Below are 27,574 nucleotides of genomic sequence, written 5' to 3' on the forward strand. Positions count from 1 at the left end.
CTAAGGCGCCTGACTCAAGGATTTGACACCTTGCCCTTATTTCAGGGTTATTTATGGGAGATTTCTCGTCCACGAATGTGGGCATGGGTTCGAATCCCACTTCTGACAATGTTATTTTACCTTTAGTAACTTAGCAAATTCTCGCCTAGTTTGTGCTCGATATGACATCTAATTATCTTAGTGTTTAGTCGTGATTCAACATTGACAGTAGTTTCGTTTAGTTTCAATTTACAAATACTGAACCGAGATTACGCATTATATTTCATGACATTTACGATAAACTGGACTATTCATACAAGTTGCATACTGCAGAATGTCAGCAGCGTGTCGCAGCGGAAGCGTGCTGGGCCCATAACCCATGGATCGAAACCAGGCGCTGCTATGAAATTGAAGTTTTTAACCGTTAATTCTCAAACAACCTGTTGCTGCGAGTTATGTGCCTTAAAAGTTTGCTTTATTCATCCGGAACATTCGTGATTCGCAATCTGCCAAGCGTTAGAAATTATAAATGACGAGTAAGTAGGTTGGCAATAACAATAATTATTAACTGGCGCAAAATTTGAGTTGCAAGTAACTTAGTAACTTAGTAACTTAGCAAATTCTCGCCTAGTTTGTGCTCGATATGACATTTAATTATCTTGGTGTTCTGTCGAGATTCAACATTGACAGTAGTTTCGTTTAGTTTCAATTTACATATACTGAACCAAGATTACGCATTATATTTCATGACATTTACGATAAACTGGACTATTCATACAAGTTGCATATTTATTAATCCGGAACATTCGTGATTCGCAATCTGCCAAGCGTAACAAATTATGAATGACGAGTAAGTAGGTTGGCAATAACAATAATTATTAACTGGCGCAAAATTTGAGTTGCAAGTAACTGTCAGGATGGCCGAGCGGTCTAAGGCGCCTGACTCAAGGATTTGACACCTTGCCCTTATTTCAGGGTTATTTATGGGAGATTTCTGGTCCACGAATGTGGGCGTGGGTTCGAATCCCACTTCTGACAATGTTATTTTACCTTTAGTAACTTAGCAAATTCTCGCCTAGTTTGTGCTCGATATGACATTTAATTATCTTCGTGTTCAGTCGAGATTCAACATTGACAGTAGTTTCGTTCAGTTTCAATTTACAAATACTCAACTGAGATTACGCATTATATTTCATGACATTTACGATAAACTGGACTATTCATACAAGTTGCATACTGTAGAATGTCAGCAGCGTGGCGCAGCGGAAGCGTGCTGGGCCCATAACCCAGAGGTCCCTGGATCGAAACCAGGCGCTGCTATGAAATTGAAGTTTTTAACCGTTAATTCTCAAACAACCTGTTGCTGCGAGTTATGTGCCTTAAAAGTTTGCTTTATTCATCCGGAACATGAGTGATTCGCAATCTGCCAAGCGTAACAAATTATAAATGACGAGTAAGTAGGTTGGCAATAACAATAATTATTAACTGGCGCAAAATTTGAGTTGCAAGTAACTGTCAGGATGGCCGAGCGGTCTAAGGCGCCTGACTCAAGGATTTGACACCTTGCCCTTATTTCAGGGTTATTTATGGGAGATTTCTCGTCCACGAATGTGGGCATGGGTTCGAATCCCACTTCTGACAATGTTATTTTACCTTTAGTAACTTAGCAAATTCTCGCCTAGTTTGTGCTCGATATGACATTTAATTATCTTAGTGTTTAGTCGTGATTCAACATTGACAGTAGTTTCGTTTAGTTTCAATTTACAAATACTGAACCGAGATTACGCATTATATTTCATGACATTTACGATAAACTGGACTATTCATACAAGTTGCATACTGCAGAATGTCAGCAGCGTGTCGCAGCGGAAGCGTGCTGGGCCCATAACCCATGGATCGAAACCAGGCGCTGCTATGAAATTGAAGTTTTTAACCGTTAATTCTCAAACAACCTGTTGCTGCGAGTTATGTGCCTTAAAAGTTTGCTTTATTCATCCGGAACATTCGTGATTCGCAATCTGCCAAGCGTTAGAAATTATAAATGACGAGTAAGTAGGTTGGCAATAACAATAATTATTAACTGGCGCAAAATTTGAGTTGCAAGTAACTTAGTAACTTAGTAACTTAGCAAATTCTCGCCTAGTTTGTGCTCGATATGACATTTAATTATCTTGGTGTTCTGTCGAGATTCAACATTGACAGTAGTTTCGTTTAGTTTCAATTTACAAATACTGAACCAAGATTACGCATTATATTTCATGACATTTACGATAAACTGGACTATTCATACAAGTTGCATATTTATTAATCCGGAACATTCGTGATTCGCAATCTGCCAAGCGTAACAAATTATGAATGACGAGTAAGTAGGTTGGCAATAACAATAATTATTAACTGGCGCAAAATTTGAGTTGCAAGTAACTGTCAGGATGGCCGAGCGGTCTAAGGCGCCAGACTCAAGGATTTGACACCTTGCCCTTATTTCAGGGTTATTTATGGGATATTTCTGGTCCACGAATGTGGGCGTGGGTTCGAATCCCACTTCTGACAATGATATTTTACCTTTAGTAACTTAGCAAATTCTCGCCTAGTTTGTGCTCGATATGACATTTAATTATCTTCGTGTTTAGTCGTGATTCAACATTGACAGTAGTTTCGTTTAGTTTCAATTTACAAATACTGAACCGAGATTACGCGTTATATTTCATGACATTTACGATAAACTGGACTATTCATACAAGTTGCATATTGCAGAATGTCAGCAGCGTGGCGCAGCCCATAACCCAGAGGTCCCTGGATCGAAACCAGGCGCTGCTATGAAATTGAAGTTTTAAACCGTTAATTCTCGAACAACCTGTTGCTCCGAGTTATGTGCCTTAAAAGTTTGCTTTATTAATCCGGAACATTCGTGATTCGCAATCTGCCAAGCGTAACAAATTATTAATGACGAGTAAGTAGGTTGGCAATAACAATAATTATTAACTGGCGCAAAATTTGAGTTGCAAGTAACTGTCAGGATGGCCGAGCGGTCTAAGGCGCCAGACTCAAGGATTTGACACCTTGCCCTTATTTCAGGGTTATTTATGGGAGATTTCTGGTCCACGAATGTGGGCGTGGGTTCGAATCCCACTTCTGACAATGTTATTTTACCTTTAGTAACTTAGCAAATTCTCGCCTAGTTTGTGCTCGATATGACATTTAATTATCTTCGTGTTCAGTCGAGATTCAACATTGACAGTAGTTTCGTTTAGTTTCAATTTACAAATACTCAACTGAGATTACGCATTATATTTCATGACATTTACGATAAACTGGACTATTCATACAAGTTGCATATTGCAGAATGTCAGCAGCGTGGCGCAGCGGAAGCGTGCTGGGACCATAACCCAGAGGTCCCTGGATCGAAACCAGGCGCTGCTATGAAATTGAAGTTTTTAACCGTTAATTCTCAAACAACCTGTTGCTGCGAGTTATGTGCCTTAAAAGTTTGCTTTATTCATCCGGAACATTCGTGATTCGCAATCTGCCAAGCGTAACAAATTATGAATGACGAGTAAGTAGGTTGGCAATAACAATAATTATTAACTGGCGCAAAATTTGAGTTGTAAGTCGCTGTCAGGATGGCCGAGCGGTCTAAGGCGCCAGATTCAAGGATTTGACACCTTGCCCTTATTTCAGGGTTATTTGTGGGAGATTTCTGGTCCACGAATGTGGGCGTGGGTTCGAATCCCACTTCTGACAATGTTATTTTACCTTTAGTAACTTAGCAAATTCTCGCCTAGTTTGTGCTCGATATGACATTTAATTATCTTCGTGTTTAGTCGTGATTCAACATTGACAGTAGTTTCGTTTAGTTTCAATTTACAAATACTGAACCGAGATTACGCGTTATATTTCATGACATTTACGATAAACTGGACTATTCATACAAGTTGCATATTGCAGAATATCAGCAGCGTGGCGCAGCGGAAGCGTGCTGGGCCCATAACCCAGAGGTCCCTGGATCGAAACCAGGCGCTGCTATGAAATTGAAGTTTTTAACCGTTAATTCTCAAACAACCTGTTGCTGCGAGTTATGTGCCTTAAAAGTTTGCTTTATTCATCCGGAACATTCGTGATTCGCAATCTGCCAAGCGTAACAAATTATGAATGACGAGTAAGTAGTTTGGCAATAACAATAATTATTAACTGGCGCAAAATTTGAGTTGCAAGTAACTGTCAGGATGGCCGAGCGGTCTAAGGCGCCAGACTCAAGGATTTGACACCTTGCCCTTATTTCAGGGTCATTTATGGGAGATTTCTGGTCCACGAATGTGGGCGTGGGTTCGAATCCCACTTCTGACAATGTTATTTTACCTTTAGTAACTTAGCAAATTCTCGCCTAGTTTGTGCTCGATATGACATTTAATTATCTTCGTGTTCAGTCGAGATTCAACATTGACAGTAGTTTCGTTTAGTTTCAATTTACAAATACTCAACTGAGATTACGCATTATATTTCATGACATTTACGATAAACTGGACTATTCATACAAGTTGCATATTGCAGAATGTCAGCAGCGTGGCGCAGCGGAAGCGTGCTGGGACCATAACCCAGAGGTCCCTGGATCGAAACCAGGCGCTGCTATGAAATTGAAGTTTTTAACCGTTAATTCTCAAACAACCTGTTGCTGCGAGTTATGTGCCTTAAAAGTTTGCTTTATTCATCCGGAACATTCGTGATTCGCAATCTGCCAAGCGTAACAAATTATGAATGACGAGTAAGTAGGTTGGCAATAACAATAATTATTAACTGGCGCAAAATTTGAGTTGTAAGTCGCTGTCAGGATGGCCGAGCGGTCTAAGGCGCCAGATTCAAGGATTTGACACCTTGCCCTTATTTCAGGGTTATTTGTGGGAGATTTCTGGTCCACGAATGTGGGCGTGGGTTCGAATCCCACTTCTGACAATGTTATTTTACCTTTAGTAACTTAGCAAATTCTCGCCTAGTTTGTGCTCGATATGACATTTAATTATCTTAGTGTTTAGTCGTGATTCAACATTGACAGTAGTTTCGTTTAGTTTCAATTTACAAATACTGAACCGAGATTACGCGTTATATTTCATGACATTTACGATAAACTGGACTATTCATACAAGTTGCATATTGCAGAATGTCAGCAGCGTGGCGCAGCGGAATCGTGCTGGGCCTACAACCCAGAGGTCCCTGAATCGAAACCAGACCCTGCTATGAAATTCAAGTTTTTAACCGTTAATTCTCAAACAACCTGTTGCTGCGAGTTATGTGCCTTAAAAGTTTGCTTTATTCATCCGAAACATTCGTGATTCGCAATCTGCCAAGCGCAACAAATTAAGAATGACGAGTAAGTAGGTTGGCAATAACAATAATTATTAACTGGCGCAAAATTTGAGTTGCAAGTAACTGTCAGGATGGCCGAGCGGTCTAAGGCGCCAGACTCAAGGATTTGACACCTTGCCCTTATTTCAGGGTTATTTATGGGAGATTTCTGGTCCACGAATGTGGGCGTGGGTTCGAATCCCACTTCTGACAATACTATTTTACCTTTAGTAACTTAGCAAATTCTCGCCTAGTTTTTGCTCGATATGACATTTAATTATCTTAGTGTTTAGTCGTGATTCAACATTGACAGTAGTTTCGTTTAGTTTCAATTTACAAATACTGAACCGAGATTACGCATTATATTTCATGACATTTACGATAAACTGGACTATTCATACAAGTTGCATACTGCAGAATGTCAGCAGCGTGGCGCAGCGGAAGCGTGCTGGGCCCATAACCCAGAGGTCCCTGGATCGAAACCAGGCGCTGCTATGAAATTGAAGTTTTTAACCGTTAATTCTCAAACAACCTGTTGCTGCGAGTTATGTGCCTTAAAAGTTTGCTTTATTCATCCGGAACATCCGTGATTCGCAATCTGCCAAGCGTAACAAATTATAAATGACGAGTAAGTAGGTTGGCAATAACAATAATTATTAACTGGCGCAAAATTTGAGTTGCAAGTAACTGTCAGGATGGCCGAGCGGTCTAAGGCGCTTGACTCAAGGATTTGACACTTGCCCTTATTTCAGGGTTATTTATGGGAGATTTCTGGTCCACGAATGTGGGCGTGGGTTCGAATCCCACTTCTGACAATGTTATTTTACCTTTAGTAACTTAGCAAATTCTCGCCTAGTTTGTGCTCGATATGACATTTAATTATCTTCGTGTTTAGTCGTGATTCAACATTGACAGTAGTTTCGTTTAGTTTCAATTTACAAATACTGAACCGAGATTACGCATTATATTTCATGACATTTACGATAAACTGGACTATTCATACAAGTTGCATATTGCAGAATGTCAGCAGCGTGGCGCAGCGGAATCGTGCTGGGCCCATAACCCAGAGGTCCCTGAAACATTAGTGATTCGCAATCTGCCAAGCGCAACAAATTAAGAATGACGAGTAAGTAGGTTGGCAATAACAATAATTATTAACTGGCGCAAAATTTGAGTTGCAAGTAACTGTCAGGATGGCCGAGCGGTCTAAGGCGCCAGACTCAAGGATTTGACACCTTGCCCTTATTTCAGGGTTATTTATGGGAGATTTCTGGTCCACGAATGTGGGCGTGGGTTCGAATCCCACTTCTGACAATACTATTTTACCTTTAGTAACTTAGCAAATTCTCGCCTAGTTTTTGCTCGATATGACATTTAATTATCTTAGTGTTTAGTCGTGATTCAACATTGACAGTAGTTTCGTTTAGTTTCAATTTACAAATACTGAACCGAGATTACGCATTATATTTCATGACATTTACGATAAACTGGACTATTCATACAAGTTGCATACTGCAGAATGTCAGCAGCGTGGCGCAGCGGAAGCGTGCTGGGCCCATAACCCAGAGGTCCCTGGATCGAAACCAGGCGCTGCTATGAAATTGAAGTTTTTAACCGTTAATTCTCAAACAACCTGTTGCTGCGAGTTATGTGCCTTAAAAGTTTGCTTTATTCATCCGGAACATCCGTGATTCGCAATCTGCCAAGCGTAACAAATTATAAATGACGAGTAAGTAGGTTGGCAATAACAATAATTATTAACTGGCGCAAAATTTGAGTTGCAAGTAACTGTCAGGATGGCCGAGCGGTCTAAGGCGCTTGACTCAAGGATTTGACACTTGCCCTTATTTCAGGGTTATTTATGGGAGATTTCTGGTCCACGAATGTGGGCGTGGGTTCGAATCCCACTTCTGACAATGTTATTTTACCTTTAGTAACTTAGCAAATTCTCGCCTAGTTTGTGCTCGATATGACATTTAATTATCTTCGTGTTTAGTCGTGATTCAACATTGACAGTAGTTTCGTTTAGTTTCAATTTACAAATACTGAACCGAGATTACGCATTATATTTCATGACATTTACGATAAACTGGACTATTCATACAAGTTGCATATTGCAGAATGTCAGCAGCGTGGCGCAGCGGAATCGTGCTGGGCCCATAACCCAGAGGTCCCTGAAACATTAGTGATTCGCAATCTGCCAAGCGTAACAAATTATGAATGACTAGTAAGTAGGTTGGCAATAACAATAATTATTAACTGGCGCAAAATTTGAGTTGCAAGTAACTGTCAGGATGGCCGTGCGGTCTAAGGCGCCAGACCCAAGGATTTGACACCTTGCCCTTATTTCAGGGTTATTTATGGGAGATTTCTGGTCCACGAATGTGGGCGTGGGTTCGAATCCCACTTCTGACAATGTTATTTTACCTTTAGTAACTTAGCAAATTCTCGCCTAGTTTGTGCTCGATATGACATTTAATTTTCTTCGTGTTTAGTCGTGGTTCAACATTGACAGTAGTTTCGTTTAGTTTCAATTTACAAATACTGAACCGGAATTACGCATTGTATTTCATGACATTTACGATAAACTGGACTATTCATACAAGTTGCGGATTGCAGAATGTCAGCAGCGTTGCGCAGCGGAAGCGTGCTGGGCCCATAACCCAGAGGTCCCTGGATCGAAACCAGGCGCTGCTATGAATTTGAAGTTTTTAACCGTTAATTCTCAAACAACCTGTTGCTGCGAGTTATGTGCCTTAAAAGTTTGCTTTATTCATCCGGAACATTAGTGATTCGCAATCTGCCAAGCGTAACAAATTATGAATGACGAGTAAGTAGGTTGGCAATAACAATAATTATTAACTGGCGCAAAATTTGAGTTGCAAGTAACTGTCAGGATGGCCGAGCGGTCTAAGGCGCCAGACCCAAGGATTTGACACCTTGCCCTTATTTCAGGGTTATTTATGGGAGATTTCTGGTCCACGAATGTGGGCGTGGGTTCGAATCCCACTTCTGACAATGTTATTTTACCTTTAGTAACTTAGCAAATTCTCGCCTAGTTTGTGCTCGATATGACATTTAATTATCTTCGTGTTCAGTCGAGATTCAACATTGACAGTTGTTTCGTTTAGTTTCAATTTACAAATACTGAACCGAGATTACGCATTATATTTCATGACATTTACGATAAACTGGACTATTCATACAAGTTGCATATTGCGGAATGTCAGCAGCGTGGCGCAGCGGAAGCGTGCTGGGCCCATAACCCAGAGGTCCCTGGATCGAAACCAGGCGCTGCTATGAAATTGAAGTTTTTAACCGTTAATTCTCAAACAACCTGTTGCTGCGAGTTATGTGCCTTAAAAGTTTGTTTTATTCATCCGGAACATTCGTGATTCGCAATCTGCCAAGCGTAACAAATTATGAATGACCAGTAAGTAGGTTGGCAATAACAATAATTATTAACTGGCGCAAAATTTGAGTTGCAAATAACTGTCAGGATGGCCGAGCGGTCTAAGGCGCCAGACTCAAGGATTTGACACCTTGCCCTTATTTCAGGGTTATTTATGGGAGATTTCTGGTCCACGAATGTGGGCGTGGGTTCGAATCCCACTTCTGACAATGTTATTTTACCTTTAGTAACTTAGTAAATTCTCGCCTAGTTTGTGCTCGGATATGACATTTAATTATCTTAGTGTTTAGTCGTGATTCAACATTGACAGTAGTTTCGTTTAGTTTCAATTTACAAATACTGAACCGAGATTACGCATTATATTTCATGACATTTACGATAAACTGGACTATTCATACAAGTTGCATACTGTAGAATGTCAGCAGCGTGGCGCAGCGGAAGCGTGCTGGGCCCATAACCCAGAGGTCCCTGGATCGAAACCAGGCGCTGCTATGAAATTGAAGTTTTTAACCGTTAATTCTCAAACAACCTGTTGCTGCGAGTTATGTGCCTTAAAAGTTTGCTTTATTCATCCGGAACATTAGTGATTCGCAATCTGCCAAGCGTAACAAATTATGAATGACGAGTAAGTAGGTTGGCAATAACAATAATTATTAACTGGCGCAAAATTTGAGTTGCAAATAACTGTCAGGATGGCCGAGCGGTCTAAGGCGCCAGACTCAAGGATTTGACACCTTGCCCTTATTTCAGGGTTATTTATGGGAGATTTCTGGTCCACGAATGTGGGCGTGGGTTCGAATCCCACTTCTGACAATGTTATTTTACCTTTAGTAACTTAGCAAATTCTCGCCTAGTTTGTGCTCGGATATGACATTTAATTATCTTAGTGTTTAGTCGTGATTCAACATTGACAGTAGTTTCGTTTAGTTTCAATTTACAAATACTGAACCGAGATTACGCATTATATTTCATGACATTTACGATAAACTGGACTATTCATACAAGTTACATACTGCAGAATGTCAGCAGCGTGGCGCAGCGGAAGCGTGCTGGGCCCATAACCCAGAGGTCCCTGGATCGAAACCAGGCGCTGCTATGAAATTGAAGTTTTTAACCGTTAATTCTCAAACAACCTGTTGCTGCGAGTTATGTGCCTTAAAAGTTTGCTTTATTCATCCGGAACATCCGTGATTCGCAATCTGCCAAGCGTAACAAATTATAAATGACGAGTAAGTAGGTTGGCAATAACAATAATTATTAACTGGCGCAAAATTTGAGTTGCAAGTAACTGCCAGGATGGCCGAGCGGTCTAAGGCGCCAGACTCAAGGATTTGACACTTGCCCTTATTTCAGGGTTATTTATGGGAGATTTCTGGTCCACGAATGTGGGCGTGGGTTCGAATCCCACTTCTGACAATGTTATTTTACCTTTAGTAACTTAGCAAATTCTCGCCTAGTTTGTGCTCGATATGACATTTAATTATCTTCGTGTTTAGTCGTGATTCAACATTGACAGTAGTTTCGTTTAGTTTCAATTTACAAATACTGAACCGAGATTACGCATTATATTTCATGACATTTACGATAAACTGGACTATTCATACAAGTTGCATACTGTAGAATGTCAGCAGCGTGGCGCAGCGGAAGCGTGCTGGGCCCATAACCCAGAGGTCCCTGGATCGAAACCAGGCGCTGCTATGAAATTGAAGTTTTAAACCGTTAATTCTCGAACAACCTGTTGCTCCGAGTTATGTGCCTTAAAAGTTTGCTTTATTAATCCGGAACATTCGTGATTCGCAATCTGCCAAGCGTAACAAATTATGAATGACGAGTAAGTAGGTTGGCAATAACAATAATTATTAACTGGCGCAAAATTTGAGTTGCAAGTAACTGTCAGGATGGCCGAGCGGTCTAAGGATTTGACACCTTGCCCTTATTTCAGGGTTATTTATGGGAGATTTCTGGTCCACGAATGTGGGCGTGGGTTCGAATCCCACTTCTGACAATGTTATTTTACCTTTAGTAACTTAGCAAATTCTCGCCTAGTTTGTGCTCGATATGACATTTAATTATCTTCGTGTTTAGTCGTGATTCAACATTGACAGTAGTTTCGTTTAGTTTCAATTTACAAATACTGAACCGAGATTACGCATTATATTTCATGACATTTACGATAAACTGGACTATTCATACAAGTTGCATATTGAAGAATGTCAGCAGCGTGGCGCAGCGGAATCGTGCTGGGCCCATAACCCAGAGGTCCCTGAAACATTAGTGATTCGCAATCTGCCAAGCGTAACAAATTATGAATGACTAGTAAGTAGGTTGGCAATAACAATAATTATTAACTGGCGCAAAATTTGAGTTGCAAGTAACTGTCAGGATGGCCGAGCGGTCTAAGGCGCCAGACTCAAGGATTTGACACCTTGCCCTTATTTCAGGGTTATTTATGGGAGATTTCTGGTCCACGAATGTGGGCGTGGGTTCGAATCCCACTTCTGACAATGTTATTTTACCTTTAGTAACTTAGCAAATTCTCGCCTAGTTTGTGCTCGGATATGACATTTAATTATCTTAGTGTTTAGTCGTGATTCAACATTGACAGTAGTTTCGATTAGTTTCAATTTACAAATACTGAACCGAGATTACGCATTATATTTCATGACATTTACGATAAACTGGACTATTCATACAAGTTACATACTGCAGAATGTCAGCAGCGTGGCGCAGCGGAAGCGTCCTGGGCCCATAACCCAGAGGTCCCTGGATCGAAACCAGGCGCTGCTATGAAATTGAAGTTTTTAACCGTTAATTCTCAAACAACCTGTTGCTGCGAGTTATGTGCCTTAAAAGTTTGCTTTATTCATCCGGAACATCCGTGATTCGCAATCTGCCAAGCGTAACAAATTATGAATGACTAGTAAGTAGGTTGGCAATAACAATAATTATTAACTGGCGCAAAATTTGAGTTGCAAGAAACTGCCAGAATGGCCGAGCGGTCTAAGGCGCCAGACTCAAGGATTTGACACTTGCCCTTATTTCAGGGTTATTTATGGGAGATTTCTGGTCCACGAATGTGGGCGTGGGTTCGAATCCCACTTCTGACAATGTTATTTTACCTTTAGTAACTTAGCAAATTCTCGCCTAGTTTGTGCTCGATATGACATTTAATTATCTTCGTGTTTAGTCGTGATTCAACATTGACAGTAGTTTCGTTTAGTTTCAATTTACAAATACTGAACCGAGATTACGCATTATATTTCATGACATTTACGATAAACTGGACTATTCATACAAGTTGCATATTGCAGAATGTCAGCAGCGTGGCGCAGCGGAAGCGTGCTGGGCCCATAACCCAGAAGTCCCTGGATCGAAACCAGGCGCTGCTATGAAATTGAAGTTTTTAACCGTTAATTCTCAAACAACCTGTTGCTGCGAGTTATGTGCCTTAAAAGTTTGCTTTATTCATCCGGAACATTAGTGATTCGCAATCTGCCAAGCGTAACAAATTATGAATGACGAGTAAGTAGGTTGGCAATAACAATAATTATTAACTGGCGCAAAATTTGAGTTGCAAGTAACTGTCAGGATGGCCGAGCGGTCTAAGGCGCCAGACTCAAGGATTTGACACCTTTCCCTTATTTCAGGGTTATTTATGGGAGATTTCTGGTCCACGAATGTGGGCGTGGGTTCGAATCCCACTTCTGACAATGTTATTTTACCTTTAGTAACTTAGCAAATTCTCGCCTAGTTTGTGCTCGATATGACATTTAATTATCTTCGTGTTCAGTCGAGATTCAACATTGACAGTTGTTTCGTTTAGTTTCAATTTACAAATACTGAACCGAGATTACGCATTATATTTCATGACATTTACGATAAACTGGACTATTCATACAAGTTGCATATTGCGGAATGTCAGCAGCGTGGCGCAGCGGAAGCGTGCTGGGCCCATAACCCAGAGGTCCCTGGATCGAAACCAGGCGCTGCTATGAAATTGAAGTTTTTAACCGTTAATTCTCAAACAACCTGTTGCTGCGAGTTATGTGCCTTAAAAGTTTGTTTTATTCATCCGGAACATTCGTGATTCGCAATCTGCCAAGCGTAACAAATTATGAATGACGAGTAAGTAGGTTGGCAATAACAATAATTATTAACTGGCGCAAAATTTGAGTTGCAAATAACTGTCAGGATGGCCGAGCGGTCTAAGGCGCCAGACTCAAGGATTTGACACCTTGCCCTTATTTCAGGGTTATTTATGGGAGATTTCTGGTCCACGAATGTGGGCGTGGGTTCGAATCCCACTTCTGACAATGTTATTTTACCTTTAGTAACTTAGCAAATTCTCGCCTAGTTTGTGCTCGGATATGACATTTAATTATCTTAGTGTTTAGTCGTGATTCAACATTGACAGTAGTTTCGTTTAGTTTCAATTTACAAATACTGAACCGAGATTACGCATTATATTTCATGACATTTACGATAAACTGGACTATTCATACAAGTTACATACTGCAGAATGTCAGCAGCGTGGCGCAGCGGAAGCGTGCTGGGCCCATAACCCAGAGGTCCCTGGATCGAAACCAGGCGCTGCTATGAAATTGAAGTTTTTAACCGTTAATTCTCAAACAACCTGTTGCTGCGAGTTATGTGCCTTAAAAGTTTGCTTTATTCATCCGGAACATCCGTGATTCGCAATCTGCCAAGCGTAACAAATTATAAATGACGAGTAAGTAGGTTGGCAATAACAATAATTATTAACTGGCGCAAAATTTGAGTTGCAAGTAACTGCCAGGATGGCCGAGCGGTCTAAGGCGCCAGACTCAAGGATTTGACACTTGCCCTTATTTCAGGGTTATTTATGGGAGATTTCTGGTCCACGAATGTGGGCGTGGGTTCGAATCCCACTTCTGACAATGTTATTTTACCTTTAGTAACTTAGCAAATTCTCGCCTAGTTTGTGCTCGATATGACATTTAATTATCTTCGTGTTTAGTCGTGATTCAACATTGACAGTAGTTTCGTTTAGTTTCAATTTACAAATACTGAACCGAGATTACGCATTATATTTCATGACATTTACGATAAACTGGACTATTCATACAAGTTGCATATTGCGGAATGTCAGCAGCGTGGCGCAGCGGAAGCGTCCTGGGCCCATAACCCAGAGGTCCCTGGATCGAAACCAGGCGCTGCTATGAAATTGAAGTTTTTAACCGTTAATTCTCAAACAACCTGTTGCTGCGAGTTATGTGCCTTAAAAGTTTGTTTTATTCATCCGGAAAATTCGTGATTCGCAATCTGCCAAGCGTAACAAATTATGAATGACGAGTAAGTAGGTTGGCAATAACAATAATTATTAACTGGCGCAAAATTTGAGTTGCAAATAACTGTCAGGATGGCCGAGCGGTCTAAGGCGCCAGACTCAAGGATTTGACACCTTGCCCTTATTTCAGGGTTATTTATGGGAGATTTCTGGTCCACGAATGTGGGCGTGGGTTCGAATCCCACTTCTGACAATGTTATTTTACCTTTAGTAACTTAGCAAATTCTCGCCTAGTTTGTGCTCGGATATGACATTTAATTATCTTAGTGTTTAGTCGTGATTCAACATTGACAGTAGTTTCGTTTAGTTTCAATTTACAAATACTGAACCGAGATTACGCATTATATTTCATGACATTTACGATAAACTGGACTATTCATACAAGTTACATACTGCAGAATGTCAGCAGCGTGGCGCAGCGGAAGCGTGCTGGGCCCATAACCCAGAGGTCCCTGGATCGAAACCAGGCGCTCCTATGAAATTGAAGTTTTTAACCGTTAATTCTCAAACAACCTGTTGCTGCGAGTTATGTGCCTTAAAAGTTTGCTTTATTCATCCGGAACATCCGTGATTCGCAATCTGCCAAGCGTAACAAATTATAAATGACGAGTAAGTAGGTTGGCAATAACAATAATTATTAACTGGCGCAAAATTTGAGTTGCAAGTAACTGCCAGGATGGCCGAGCGGTCTAAGGCGCCAGACTCAAGGATTTGACACTTGCCCTTATTTCAGGGTTATTTATGGGAGATTTCTGGTCCACGAATGTGGGCGTGGGTTCGAATCCCACTTCTGACAATGTTATTTTACCTTTAGTAACTTAGCAAATTCTCGCCTAGTTTGTGCTCGATATGACATTTAATTATCTTCGTGTTTAGTCGTGATTCAACATTGACAGTAGTTTCGTTTAGTTTCAATTTACAAATACTGAACCGAGATTACGCATTATATTTCATGACATTTACGATAAACTGGACTATTCATACAAGTTGCATACTGTAGAATGTCAGCAGCGTGGCGCAGCGGAAGCGTGCTGGGCCCATAACCCAGAGGTCCCTGGATCGAAACCAGGCGCTGCTATGAAATTGAAGTTTTAAACCGTTAATTCTCGAACAACCTGTTGCTCCGAGTTATGTGCCTTAAAAGTTTGCTTTATTAATCCGGAACATTCGTGATTCGCAATCTGCCAAGCGTAACAAATTATGAATGACGAGTAAGTAGGTTGGCAATAACAATAATTATTAACTGGCGCAAAATTTGAGTTGCAAGTAACTGTCAGGATGGCCGAGCGGTCTAAGGATTTGACACCTTGCCCTTATTTCAGGGTTATTTATGGGAGATTTCTGGTCCACGAATGTGGGCGTGGGTTCGAATCCCACTTCTGACAATGTTATTTTACCTTTAGTAACTTAGCAAATTCTCGCCTAGTTTGTGCTCGATATGACATTTAATTATCTTCGTGTTTAGTCGTGATTCAACATTGACAGTAGTTTCGTTTAGTTTCAATTTACAAATACTGAACCAAGATTACGCATTATATTTCATGACATTTACGATAAACTGGACTATTCATACAAGTTGCATATTGAAGAATGTCAGCAGCGTGGCGCAGCGGAATCGTGCTGGGCCCATAACCCAGAGGTCCCTGAAACATTAGTGATTCGCAATCTGCCAAGCGTAACAAATTATGAATGACTAGTAAGTAGGTTGGCAATAACAATAATTATTAACTGGCGCAAAATTTGAGTTGCAAGTAACTGTCAGGATGGCCGAGCGGTCTAAGGCGCCAGACTCAAGGATTTGACACCTTGCCCTTATTTCAGGGTTATTTATGGGAGATTTCTGGTCCACGAATGTGGGCGTGGGTTCGAATCCCACTTCTGACAATGTTATTTTACCTTTAGTAACTTAGCAAATTCTCGCCTAGTTTGTGCTCGATATGACATTTAATTATCTTCGTGTTTAGTCGTGATTCAACATTGACAGTAGTTTCGTTTAGTTTCAATTTACAAATACTGAACCGAGATTACGCATTATATTTCATGACATTTACGATAAACTGGACTATTCATACAAGTTGCATATTGCAGAATGTCAGCAGCGTGGCGCAGCGGAAGCGTGCTGGGCCCATAACCCAGAGGTCCCTGGATCGAAACCAGGCGCTGCTATGAAATTGAAGTTTTAAACCGTTAATTCTCGAACAACCTGTTGCTCCGAGTTATGTGCCTTAAAAGTTTGCTTTATTAATCCGGAACATTCGTGATTCGCAATCTGCCAAGCGTAACAAATTATGAATGACGAGTAAGTAGGTTGGCAATAACAATAATTATTAACTGGCGCAAAATTTGAGTTGCAAGTAACTGTCAGGATGGCCGAGCGGTCTAAGGCGCCAGACTCAAGGATTTGACACCTTGCCCTTATTTCAGGGTTATTTATGGGAGATTTCTGGTCCACGAATGTGGGCGTGGGTTCGAATCCCACTTCTGACAATGTTATTTTACCTTTAGTAACTTAGCAAATTCTCGCCTAGTTTGTGCTCGGATATGACATTTAATTATCTTAGTGTTTAGTCGTGATTCAACATTGACAGTAGTTTCGTTTAGTTTCAATTTACAAATACTGAACCGAGATTACGCATTATATTTCATGACATTTACGATAAACTGGACTATTCATACAAGTTACATACTGCAGAATGTCAGCAGCGTGGCGCAGCGGAAGCGTGCTGGGCCCATAACCCAGAGGTCCCTGGATCGAAACCAGGCGCTGCTATGAAATTGAAGTTTTTAACCGTTAATTCTCAAACAACCTGTTGCTGCGAGTTATGTGCCTTAAAAGTTTGTTTTATTCATCCGGAACATTCGTGATTCGCAATCTGCCAAGCGTAACAAATTATGAATGACGAGTAAGTAGGTTGGCAATAACAATAATTATTAACTGGCGCAAAATTTGAGTTGCAAATAACTGTCAGGATGGCCGAGCGGTCTAAGGCGCCAGACTCAAGGATTTGACACCTTGCCCTTATTTCAGGGTTATTTATGGGAGATTTCTGGTCCACGAATGTGGGCGTGGGTTCGAATCCCACTTCTGACAATGTTATTTTACCTTTAGTAACTTAGCAAATTCTCGCCTAGTTTGTGCTCGGATATGACATTTAATTATCTTAGTGTTTAGTCGTGATTCAACATTGACAGTAGTTTCGTTTAGTTTCAATTTACAAATACTGAACCGAGATTACGCATTATATTTCATGACATTTACGATAAACTGGACTATTCATACAAGTTACATACTGCAGAATGTCAGCAGCGTGGCGCAGCGGAAGCGTGCTGGGCCCATAACCCAGAGGTCCCTGGATCGAAACCAGGCGCTGCTATGAAATTGAAGTTTTTAACCGTTAATTCTCAAACAACCTGTTGCTGCGAGTTATGTGCCTTAAAAGTTTGCTTTATTCATCCGGAACATCCGTGATTCGCAATCTGCCAAGCGTAACAAATTATAAATGACGAGTAAGTAGGTTGGCAATAACAATAATTATTAACTGGCGCAAAATTTGAGTTGCAAGTAACTGCCAGGATGGCCGAGCGGTCTAAGGCGCCAGACTCAAGGATTTGACACTTGCCCTTATTTCAGGGTTATTTATGGGAGATTTCTGGTCCACGAATGTGGGCGTGGGTTCGAATCCCACTTCTGACAATGTTATTTTACCTTTAGTAACTTAGCAAATTCTCGCCTAGTTTGTGCTCGATATGACATTTAATTATCTTCGTGTTTAGTCGTGATTCAACATTGACAGTAGTTTCGTTTAGTTTCAATTTACAAATACTGAACCGAGATTACGCATTATATTTCATGACATTTACGATAAACTGGACTATTCATACAAGTTGCATACTGTAGAATGTCAGCAGCGTGGCGCAGCGGAAGCGTGCTGGGCCCATAACCCAGAGGTCCCTGGATCGAAACCAGGCGCTGCTATGAAATTGAAGTTTTAAACCGTTAATTCTCGAACAACCTGTTGCTCCGAGTTATGTGCCTTAAAAGTTTGCTTTATTAATCCGGAACATTCGTGATTCGCAATCTGCCAAGCGTAACAAATTATGAATGACGAGTAAGTAGGTTGGCAATAACAATAATTATTAACTGGCGCAAAATTTGAGTTGCAAGTAACTGTCAGGATGGCCGAGCGGTCTAAGGATTTGACACCTTGCCCTTATTTCAGGGTTATTTATGGGAGATTTCTGGTCCACGAATGTGGGCGTGGGTTCGAATCCCACTTCTGACAATGTTATTTTACCTTTAGTAACTTAGCAAATTCTCGCCTAGTTTGTGCTCGATATGACATTTAATTATCTTCGTGTTTAGTCGTGATTCAACATTGACAGTAGTTTCGTTTAGTTTCAATTTACAAATACTGAACCGAGATTACGCATTATATTTCATGACATTTACGATAAACTGGACTATTCATACAAGTTGCATATTGAAGAATGTCAGCAGCGTGGCGCAGCGGAATCGTGCTGGGCCCATAACCCAGAGGTCCCTGAAACATTAGTAATTCGCAATCTGCCAAGCGTAACAAATTATGAATGACTAGTAAGTAGGTTGGCAATAACAATAATTATTAACTGGCGCAAAATTTGAGTTGCAAGTAACTGTCAGGATGGCCGAGCGGTCTAAGGCGCCAGACTCAAGGATTTGACACCTTGCCCTTATTTCAGGGTTATTTATGGGAGATTTCTGGTCCACGAATGTGGGCGGGGGTTCGAATCCCACTTCTGACAATGTTATTTTACCTTTAGTAACTTAGCAAATTCTCGCCTAGTTTGTGCTCGGATATGACATTTAATTATCTTAGTGTTTAGTCGTGATTCAACATTGACAGTAGTTTCGATTAGTTTCAATTTACAAATACTGAACCGAGATTACGCATTATATTTCATGACATTTACGATAAACTGGACTATTCATACAAGTTACATACTGCAGAATGTCAGCAGCGTGGCGCAGCGGAAGCGTGCTGGGCCCATCACCCAGAGGTCCCTGGATCGAAACCAGGCGCTGCTATGAAATTGAAGTTTTTAACCGTTAATTCTCAAACAACCTGTTGCTGCGAGTTATGTGCCTTAAAAGTTTGCTTTAATAATCCGGAACATTCGTGATTCGCAATCTGCCAAGCGTAACAAATTATGAATGACTAGTAAGTAGGTTGGCAATAACAATAATTATTAACTGGCGCAAAATTTGAGTTGCAAGTAACTGTCAGGATGGCCGAGCGGTCTAAGACGCCAGACTCAAGGATTTGACACCTTGCCCTTATTTCAGGGTTATTTACGGGAGATTTCTGGTCCACGAATGTGGGCGTGGGTTCGAATCCCACTTCTGACAATGTTATTTTACCTTTAGTAACTTAGCAAATTCTCGCCTAGTTTGTGCTCGATATGACATTTAATTTTCTTCGTGTTTAGTCGTGGTTCAACATTGACAGTAGTTTCGTTTAGTTTCAATTTACAAATACTGAACCGGGATTACGCATTGTATTTCATGACATTTACGATAAACTGGACTATTCATACAAGTTGCGGATTGCAGAATGTCAGCAGCGTTGCGCAGCGGAAGCGTGCTGGGCCCATAACCCAGAGGTCCCTGGATCGAAACCAGCCGCTGCTATGAAATTGAAGTTTTTAACCGTTAATTCTCAAACAACCTGTTGCTGCGAGTTATGTGCCTTAAAAGTTTGCTTTATTCATCCGGAACATTAGTGATTCGCAATCTGCCAAGCGTAACAAATTATGAATGACGAGTAAGTAGGTTGGCAATAACAATAATTATTAACTGGCGCAAAATTTGAGTTGCAAGTAACTGTCAGGATGGCCGAGCGGTCTAAGGCGCCAGACTCAAGGATTTGACACCTTTCCCTTATTTCAGGGTTATTTATGGGAGATTTCTGGTCCACGAATGTGGGCGTGGGTTCGAATCCCACTTCTGACAATATTATTTTACCTTTAGTAACTTAGCAAATTCTCGCCTAGTTTGTGCTCGATATGACATTTAATTATCTTCGTGTTCAGTCGAGATTCAACATTGACAGTAGTTTCGTTTAGTTTCAATTTACAAATACTGAACCGAGATTACGCATTATATTTCATGACATTTACGATAAACTGGACTATTCATACAAGTTGCGTATTGCAGAATGTCAGCAGCGTGGCGCAGCGGAAGCGTGCTGGGCCCATAACCCAGAGGTCCCTGTATCGAAACCAGGCGCTGCTATGAAATTGAAGTTCTTAACCGTTAATTCTCAAACAACCTGTTGCTGCGAGTTATGTGCCTTAAAAGTTTGCTTTATTCATTCGGAACATTCGTGATTCGCAATCTGCCAAGCGTAACAAATTATGAATGACGAGTAAGTAGGTTGGCAATAACAATAATTATTAACTGGCGCAAAATTTGAGTTGCAAATAACTGTCAGGATGGCCGAGCGGTCTAAGGCGCCAGACTCAAGGATTTGACACCTTGCCCTTATTTCAGGGTTATTTATGGGAGATTTCTGGTCCACGAATGTGGGCGTGGGTTCGAATCCCACTTCTGACAATGTTATTTTACCTTTAGTAACTTAGCAAATTCTCGCCTAGTTTGTGCTCGGATATGACATTTAATTATCTTAGTGTTTCGTCGTGATTCAACATTGACAGTAGTTTCGATTAGTTTCAATTTACAAATACTGAACCGAGATTACGCATTATATTTCATGACATTTATGATAAACTGGACTATTCATACAAGTTACATACTGCAGAATGTCAGCAGCGTGGCGCAGCGGAAGCGTGCTGGGCCCATAACCCAGAGGTCCCTGGATCGAAACCAGGCGCTGCTATGAAATTGAAGTTTTTAACCGTTAATTCTCAAACAACCTGTTGCTGCGAGTTATGTGCCTTAAAAGTTTGCTTTATTCATCCGGAACATCCGTGATTCGCAATCTGCCAAGCGTAACAAATTATAAATGACGAGTAAGTATGTTGGCAATAACAATAATTATTAACTGGCGCAAAATTTGAGTTGCAAGTAACTGTCAGGATGGCCGAGCGGTCTAAGGCGCCAGACTCAAGGATTTGACACCTTTCCCTTATTTCAGGGTTATTTATGGGAGATTTCTCGTCCACGAATGTGGGCGTGCGTTCGAATCCCACTTCTTACAATATTATTTTACCTTTAGTAACTTAGCAAATTCTCGCCTAGTTTGTGCTCGATATGACATTTAATTATCTTCGTGTTCAGTCGAGATTCAACATTGACAGTAGTTTCGTTTAGTTTCAATTTACAAATACTGAACCGAGATTACGCATTATATTTCATGACATTTACGATAAACTGGACTATTCATACAAGTTGCGTATTGCAGAATGTCAGCAGCGTGGCGCAGCGGAAGCGTGCTGGGCCCATAACCCAGAGGTCCCTGTATCGAAACCAGGCGCTGCTATGAAATTGAAGTTCTTAACCGTTAATTCTCAAACAACCTGTTGCTGCGAGTTATGTTCCTTAAAAGTTTGCTTTATTCATTCGGAACATTCGTGATTCGCAATCTGCCAAGCGTAACAAATTATGAATGACGAGTAAGTAGGTTGGCAATAACAATAATTATTAACTGGCGCATAATTTGAGTTGCAAATAACTGTCAGGATGGCCGAGCGGTCTAAGGCGCCAGACTCAAGGATTTGACACCTTGCCCTTATTTCAGGGTTATTTATGGGAGATTTCTGGTCCACGAATGTGGGCGTGGGTTCGAATCCCACTTCTGACAATGTTATTTTACCTTTAGTAACTTAGCAAATTCTCGCCTAGTTTGTGCTCGGATATGACATTTAATTATCTTAGTGTTTAGTCGTGATTCAACATTGACAGTAGTTTCGTTTAGTTTCAATTTACAAATACTGAACCGAGATTACGCATTATATTTCATGACATTTACGATAAACTGGACTATTCATACAAGTTACATACTGCAGAATGTCAGCAGCGTGGCGCAGCGGAAGCGTGCTGGGCCCATAACCCAGAGGTCCCTGGATCGAAACCAGGCGCTGCTATGAAATTGAAGTTTTTAACCGTTAATTCTCAAACAACCTGTTGCTGCGAGTTATGTGCCTTAAAAGTTTGCTTTATTAATCCGGAACATTCGTGATTCGCAATCTGCCAAGCGTAACAAATTATGAATGACTAGTAAGTAGGTTGGCAATAACAATAATTATTAACTGGCGCAAAATTTGAGTTGCAAGTAACTGTCAGGATGGCCGAGCGGTCTAAGACGCCAGACTCAAGGATTTGACACCTTGCCCTTATTTCAGGGTTATTTACGGGAGATTTCTGGTCCACGAATGTGGGCGTGGGTTCGAATCCCACTTCTGACAATGTTATTTTACCTTTAGTAACTTAGCAAATTCTCGCCTAGTTTGTGCTCGATATGACATTTAATTTTCTTCGTGTTTAGTCGTGGTTCAACATTGACAGTAGTTTCGTTTAGTTTCAATTTACAAATACTGAACCGGGATTACGCATTGTATTTCATGACATTTACGATAAACTGGACTATTCATACAAGTTGCGGATTGCAGAATGTCAGCAGCGTTGCGCAGCGGAAGCGTGCTGGGCCCATAACCCAGAGGTCCCTGGATCGAAACCAGCCGCTGCTATGAAATTGAAGTTTTTAACCGTTAATTCTCAAACAACCTGTTGCTGCGAGTTATGTGCCTTAAAAGTTTGCTTTATTCATCCGGAACATTAGTGATTCGCAATCTGCCAAGCGTAACAAATTATGAATGACGAGTAAGTAGGTTGGCAATAACAATAATTATTAACTGGCGCAAAATTTGAGTTGCAAGTAACTGTCAGGATGGCCGAGCGGTCTAAGGCGCCAGACTCAAGGATTTGACACCTTTCCCTTATTTCAGGGTTATTTATGGGAGATTTCAGGTCCACGAATGTGGGCGTGGGTTCGAATCCCACTTCTGACAATATTATTTTACCTTTAGTAACTTAGCAAATTCTCGCCTAGTTTGTGCTCGATATGACATTTAATTATCTTCGTGTTCAGTCGAGATTCAACATTGACAGTAGTTTCGTTTAGTTTCAATTTACAAATACTGAACCGAGATTACGCATTATATTTCATGACATTTACGATAAACTGGACTATTCATACAAGTTGCGTATTGCAGAATGTCAGCAGCGTGGCGCAGCGGAAGCGTGCTGGGCCCATAACCCAGAGGTCCCTGTATCGAAACCAGGCGCTGCTATGAAATTGAAGTTCTTAACCGTTAATTCTCAAACAACCTGTTGCTGCGAGTTATGTGCCTTAAAAGTTTGCTTTATTCATTCGGAACATTCGTGATTCGCAATCTGCCAAGCGTAACAAATTATGAATGACGAGTAAGTAGGTTGGCAATAACAATAATTATTAACTGGCGCAAAATTTGAGTTGCAAATAACTGTCAGGATGGCCGAGCGGTCTAAGGCGCCAGACTCAAGGATTTGACACCTTGCCCTTATTTCAGGGTTATTTATGGGAGATTTCTGGTCCACGAATGTGGGCGTGGGTTCGAATCCCACTTCTGACAATGTTATTTTACCTTTAGTAACTTAGCAAATTCTCGCCTAGTTTGTGCTCGGATATGACATTTAATTATCTTAGTGTTTCGTCGTGATTCAACATTGACAGTAGTTTCGATTAGTTTCAATTTACAAATACTGAACCGAGATTACGCATTATATTTCATGACATTTATGATAAACTGGACTATTCATACAAGTTACATACTGCAGAATGTCAGCAGCGTGGCGCAGCGGAAGCGTGCTGGGCCCATAACCCAGAGGTCCCTGGATCGAAACCAGGCGCTGCTATGAAATTGAAGTTTTTAACCGTTAATTCTCAAACAACCTGTTGCTGCGAGTTATGTGCCTTAAAAGTTTGCTTTATTCATCCGGAACATCCGTGATTCGCAATCTGCCAAGCGTAACAAATTATAAATGACGAGTAAGTATGTTGGCAATAACAATAATTATTAACTGGCGCAAAATTTGAGTTGCAAGTAACTGTCAGGATGGCCGAGCGGTCTAAGGCGCCAGACTCAAGGATTTGACACCTTTCCCTTATTTCAGGGTTATTTATGGGAGATTTCTCGTCCACGAATGTGGGCGTGCGTTCGAATCCCACTTCTTACAATATTATTTTACCTTTAGTAACTTAGCAAATTCTCGCCTAGTTTGTGCTCGATATGACATTTAATTATCTTCGTGTTCAGTCGAGATTCAACATTGACAGTAGTTTCGTTTAGTTTCAATTTACAAATACTGAACCGAGATTACGCATTATATTTCATGACATTTACGATAAACTGGACTATTCATACAAGTTGCGTATTGCAGAATGTCAGCAGCGTGGCGCAGCGGAAGCGTGCTGGGCCCATAACCCAGAGGTCCCTGTATCGAAACCAGGCGCTGCTATGAAATTGAAGTTCTTAACCGTTAATTCTCAAACAACCTGTTGCTGCGAGTTATGTTCCTTAAAAGTTTGCTTTATTCATTCGGAACATTCGTGATTCGCAATCTGCCAAGCGTAACAAATTATGAATGACGAGTAAGTAGGTTGGCAATAACAATAATTATTAACTGGCGCATAATTTGAGTTGCAAATAACTGTCAGGATGGCCGAGCGGTCTAAGGCGCCAGACTCAAGGATTTGACACCTTGCCCTTATTTCAGGGTTATTTATGGGAGATTTCTGGTCCACGAATGTGGGCGTGGGTTCGAATCCCACTTCTGACAATGTTATTTTACCTTTAGTAACTTAGCAAATTCTCGCCTAGTTTGTGCTCGGATATGACATTTAATTATCTTAGTGTTTAGTCGTGATTCAACATTGACAGTAGTTTCGTTTAGTTTCAATTTACAAATACTGAACCGAGATTACGCATTATATTTCATGACATTTACGATAAACTGGACTATTCATACAAGTTACATACTGCAGAATGTCAGCAGCGTGGCGCAGCGGAAGCGTGCTGGGCCCATAACCCAGAGGTCCCTGGATCGAAACCAGGCGCTGCTATGAAATTGAAGTTTTTAACCGTTAATTCTCAAACAACCTGTTGCTGCGAGTTATGTGCCTTAAAAGTTTGCTTTATTCATCCGGAACATCCGTGATTCGCAATCTGCCAAGCGTAACAAATTATAAATGACGAGTAAGTAGGTTGGCAATAACAATAATTATTAACTGGCGCATAATTTGAGTTGCAAATAACTGTCAGGATGGCCGAGCGGTCTAAGGCGCCAGACTCAAGGATTTGACACCTTGCCCTTATTTCAGGGTTATTTATGGGAGATTTCTGGTCCACGAATGTGGGCGTGGGTTCGAATCCCACTTCTGACAATGTTATTTTACCTTTAGTAACTTAGCAAATTCTCGCCTAGTTTGTGCTCGGATATGACATTTAATTATCTTAGTGTTTAGTCGTGATTCAACATTGACAGTAGTTTCGTTTAGTTTCAATTTACAAATACTGAACCGAGATTACGCATTATATTTCATGACATTTACGATAAACTGGACTATTCATACAAGTTACATACTGCAGAATGTCAGCAGCGTGGCGCAGCGGAAGCGTGCTGGGCCCATAACCCAGAGGTCCCTGGATCGAAACCAGGCGCTGCTATGAAATTGAAGTTTTTAACCGTTAATTCTCAAACAACCTGTTGCTGCGAGTTATGTGCCTTAAAAGTTTGCTTTATTCATCCGGAACATCCGTGATTCGCAATCTGCCAAGCGTAACAAATTATAAATGACGAGTAAGTAGGTTGGCAATAACAATAATTATTAACTGGCGCAAAATTTGAGTTGCAAGTAACTGCCAGGATGGCCGAGCGGTCTAAGGCGCCAGACTCAAGGATTTGACACTTGCCCTTATTTCAGGGTTATTTATGGGAGATTTCTGGTCCACGAATGTGGGCGTGGGTTCGAATCCCACTTCTGACAATGTTATTTTACCTTTAGTAACTTAGCAAATTCTCGCCTAGTTTGTGCTCGATATGACATTTAATTATCTTCGTGTTTAGTCGTGATTCAACATTGACAGTAGTTTCGTTTAGTTTCAATTTACAAATACTGAACCGAGATTACGCATTATATTTCATGACATTTACGATAAACTGGACTATTCATACAAGTTGCATACTGTAGAATGTCAGCAGCGTGGCGCAGCGGAAGCGTGCTGGGCCCATAACCCAGAGGTCCCTGGATCGAAACCAGGCGCTGCTATGAAATTGAAGTTTTAAACCGTTAATTCTCGAACAACCTGTTGCTCCGAGTTATGTGCCTTAAAAGTTTGCTTTATTAATCCGGAACATTCGTGATTCGCAATCTGCCAAGCGTAACAAATTATGAATGACGAGTAAGTAGGTTGGCAATAACAATAATTATTAACTGGCGCAAAATTTGAGTTGCAAGTAACTGTCAGGATGGCCGAGCGGTCTAAGGATTTGACACCTTGCCCTTATTTCAGGGTTATTTATGGGAGATTTCTGGTCCACGAATGTGGGCGTGGGTTCGAATCCCACTTCTGACAATGTTATTTTACCTTTAGTAACTTAGCAAATTCTCGCCTAGTTTGTGCTCGATATGACATTTAATTATCTTCGTGTTTAGTCGTGATTCAACATTGACAGTAGTTTCGTTTAGTTTCAATTTACAAATACTGAACCGAGATTACGCATTATATTTCATGACATTTACGATAAACTGGACTATTCATACAAGTTGCATATTGAAGAATGTCAGCAGCGTGGCGCAGCGGAATCGTGCTGGGCCCATAACCCAGAGGTCCCTGAAACATTAGTAATTCGCAATCTGCCAAGCGTAACAAATTATGAATGACTAGTAAGTAGGTTGGCAATAACAATAATTATTAACTGGCGCAAAATTTGAGTTGCAAGTAACTGTCAGGATGGCCGAGCGGTCTAAGGCGCCAGACTCAAGGATTTGACACCTTGCCCTTATTTCAGGGTTATTTATGGGAGATTTCTGGTCCACGAATGTGGGCGGGGGTTCGAATCCCACTTCTGACAATGTTATTTTACCTTTAGTAACTTAGCAAATTCTCGCCTAGTTTGTGCTCGGATATGACATTTAATTATCTTAGTGTTTAGTCGTGATTCAACATTGACAGTAGTTTCGATTAGTTTCAATTTACAAATACTGAACCGAGATTACGCATTATATTTCATGACATTTACGATAAACTGGACTATTCATACAAGTTACATACTGCAGAATGTCAGCAGCGTGGCGCAGCGGAAGCGTGCTGGGCCCATCACCCAGAGGTCCCTGGATCGAAACCAGGCGCTGCTATGAAATTGAAGTTTTTAACCGTTAATTCTCAAACAACCTGTTGCTGCGAGTTATGTGCCTTAAAAGTTTGCTTTATTAATCCGGAACATTCGTGATTCGCAATCTGCCAAGCGTAACAAATTATGA

The 27,574-nt window shown here is 40.8% G+C and overlaps 20 non-coding genes across 20 annotated transcripts; all 20 read left to right on the top strand.

Moving 5' to 3' along the window:
• The first annotated feature begins 2,402 nt into the window (after positions 1-2,402).
• Positions 2,403-2,529, top strand: TRNAL-CAA (transfer RNA leucine (anticodon CAA)). The gene is made up of 2 exons: positions 2,403-2,440; positions 2,484-2,529. It is a non-coding gene; the product is annotated as a tRNA-Leu (tRNA).
• A 461-nt stretch (positions 2,530-2,990) lies between these two features.
• Positions 2,991-3,117, top strand: TRNAL-CAA (transfer RNA leucine (anticodon CAA)). The gene is made up of 2 exons: positions 2,991-3,028; positions 3,072-3,117. It is a non-coding gene; the product is annotated as a tRNA-Leu (tRNA).
• Positions 3,118-4,196: 1,079 nt separating this feature from the next.
• TRNAL-CAA (transfer RNA leucine (anticodon CAA)) lies at positions 4,197-4,323 on the top strand. Its single transcript has 2 exons — positions 4,197-4,234; positions 4,278-4,323. It is a non-coding gene; the product is annotated as a tRNA-Leu (tRNA).
• A 1,079-nt stretch (positions 4,324-5,402) lies between these two features.
• On the top strand, positions 5,403-5,529 carry TRNAL-CAA (transfer RNA leucine (anticodon CAA)). Its single transcript has 2 exons — positions 5,403-5,440; positions 5,484-5,529. It is a non-coding gene; the product is annotated as a tRNA-Leu (tRNA).
• Positions 5,530-6,503: 974 nt separating this feature from the next.
• Positions 6,504-6,630, top strand: TRNAL-CAA (transfer RNA leucine (anticodon CAA)). Its single transcript has 2 exons — positions 6,504-6,541; positions 6,585-6,630. It is a non-coding gene; the product is annotated as a tRNA-Leu (tRNA).
• Positions 6,631-8,810: 2,180 nt separating this feature from the next.
• TRNAL-CAA (transfer RNA leucine (anticodon CAA)) lies at positions 8,811-8,937 on the top strand. Its single transcript has 2 exons — positions 8,811-8,848; positions 8,892-8,937. It is a non-coding gene; the product is annotated as a tRNA-Leu (tRNA).
• A 477-nt stretch (positions 8,938-9,414) lies between these two features.
• On the top strand, positions 9,415-9,541 carry TRNAL-CAA (transfer RNA leucine (anticodon CAA)). Its single transcript has 2 exons — positions 9,415-9,452; positions 9,496-9,541. It is a non-coding gene; the product is annotated as a tRNA-Leu (tRNA).
• Positions 9,542-11,105: 1,564 nt separating this feature from the next.
• Positions 11,106-11,232, top strand: TRNAL-CAA (transfer RNA leucine (anticodon CAA)). The gene is made up of 2 exons: positions 11,106-11,143; positions 11,187-11,232. It is a non-coding gene; the product is annotated as a tRNA-Leu (tRNA).
• Positions 11,233-12,311: 1,079 nt separating this feature from the next.
• Positions 12,312-12,438, top strand: TRNAL-CAA (transfer RNA leucine (anticodon CAA)). Its single transcript has 2 exons — positions 12,312-12,349; positions 12,393-12,438. It is a non-coding gene; the product is annotated as a tRNA-Leu (tRNA).
• Positions 12,439-12,914: 476 nt separating this feature from the next.
• Positions 12,915-13,041, top strand: TRNAL-CAA (transfer RNA leucine (anticodon CAA)). Its single transcript has 2 exons — positions 12,915-12,952; positions 12,996-13,041. It is a non-coding gene; the product is annotated as a tRNA-Leu (tRNA).
• A 1,079-nt stretch (positions 13,042-14,120) lies between these two features.
• On the top strand, positions 14,121-14,247 carry TRNAL-CAA (transfer RNA leucine (anticodon CAA)). Its single transcript has 2 exons — positions 14,121-14,158; positions 14,202-14,247. It is a non-coding gene; the product is annotated as a tRNA-Leu (tRNA).
• Positions 14,248-15,811: 1,564 nt separating this feature from the next.
• On the top strand, positions 15,812-15,938 carry TRNAL-CAA (transfer RNA leucine (anticodon CAA)). Its single transcript has 2 exons — positions 15,812-15,849; positions 15,893-15,938. It is a non-coding gene; the product is annotated as a tRNA-Leu (tRNA).
• A 476-nt stretch (positions 15,939-16,414) lies between these two features.
• Positions 16,415-16,541, top strand: TRNAL-CAA (transfer RNA leucine (anticodon CAA)). The gene is made up of 2 exons: positions 16,415-16,452; positions 16,496-16,541. It is a non-coding gene; the product is annotated as a tRNA-Leu (tRNA).
• Positions 16,542-17,018: 477 nt separating this feature from the next.
• TRNAL-CAA (transfer RNA leucine (anticodon CAA)) lies at positions 17,019-17,145 on the top strand. The gene is made up of 2 exons: positions 17,019-17,056; positions 17,100-17,145. It is a non-coding gene; the product is annotated as a tRNA-Leu (tRNA).
• A 2,771-nt stretch (positions 17,146-19,916) lies between these two features.
• Positions 19,917-20,043, top strand: TRNAL-CAA (transfer RNA leucine (anticodon CAA)). Its single transcript has 2 exons — positions 19,917-19,954; positions 19,998-20,043. It is a non-coding gene; the product is annotated as a tRNA-Leu (tRNA).
• A 476-nt stretch (positions 20,044-20,519) lies between these two features.
• On the top strand, positions 20,520-20,646 carry TRNAL-CAA (transfer RNA leucine (anticodon CAA)). The gene is made up of 2 exons: positions 20,520-20,557; positions 20,601-20,646. It is a non-coding gene; the product is annotated as a tRNA-Leu (tRNA).
• Positions 20,647-21,726: 1,080 nt separating this feature from the next.
• On the top strand, positions 21,727-21,853 carry TRNAL-CAA (transfer RNA leucine (anticodon CAA)). The gene is made up of 2 exons: positions 21,727-21,764; positions 21,808-21,853. It is a non-coding gene; the product is annotated as a tRNA-Leu (tRNA).
• A 1,683-nt stretch (positions 21,854-23,536) lies between these two features.
• On the top strand, positions 23,537-23,663 carry TRNAL-CAA (transfer RNA leucine (anticodon CAA)). The gene is made up of 2 exons: positions 23,537-23,574; positions 23,618-23,663. It is a non-coding gene; the product is annotated as a tRNA-Leu (tRNA).
• Positions 23,664-24,743: 1,080 nt separating this feature from the next.
• TRNAL-CAA (transfer RNA leucine (anticodon CAA)) lies at positions 24,744-24,870 on the top strand. The gene is made up of 2 exons: positions 24,744-24,781; positions 24,825-24,870. It is a non-coding gene; the product is annotated as a tRNA-Leu (tRNA).
• A 477-nt stretch (positions 24,871-25,347) lies between these two features.
• TRNAL-CAA (transfer RNA leucine (anticodon CAA)) lies at positions 25,348-25,474 on the top strand. The gene is made up of 2 exons: positions 25,348-25,385; positions 25,429-25,474. It is a non-coding gene; the product is annotated as a tRNA-Leu (tRNA).
• The last annotated feature ends 2,100 nt before the right edge of the window (positions 25,475-27,574 follow it).

The sequence above is a fragment of the Saccoglossus kowalevskii genome, chromosome 8 (genome assembly GCF_978046115.1).
Source record: "Saccoglossus kowalevskii chromosome 8, keSacKowa6.1, whole genome shotgun sequence".
Lineage (NCBI taxonomy): Eukaryota > Metazoa > Hemichordata > Enteropneusta > Harrimaniidae > Saccoglossus > Saccoglossus kowalevskii.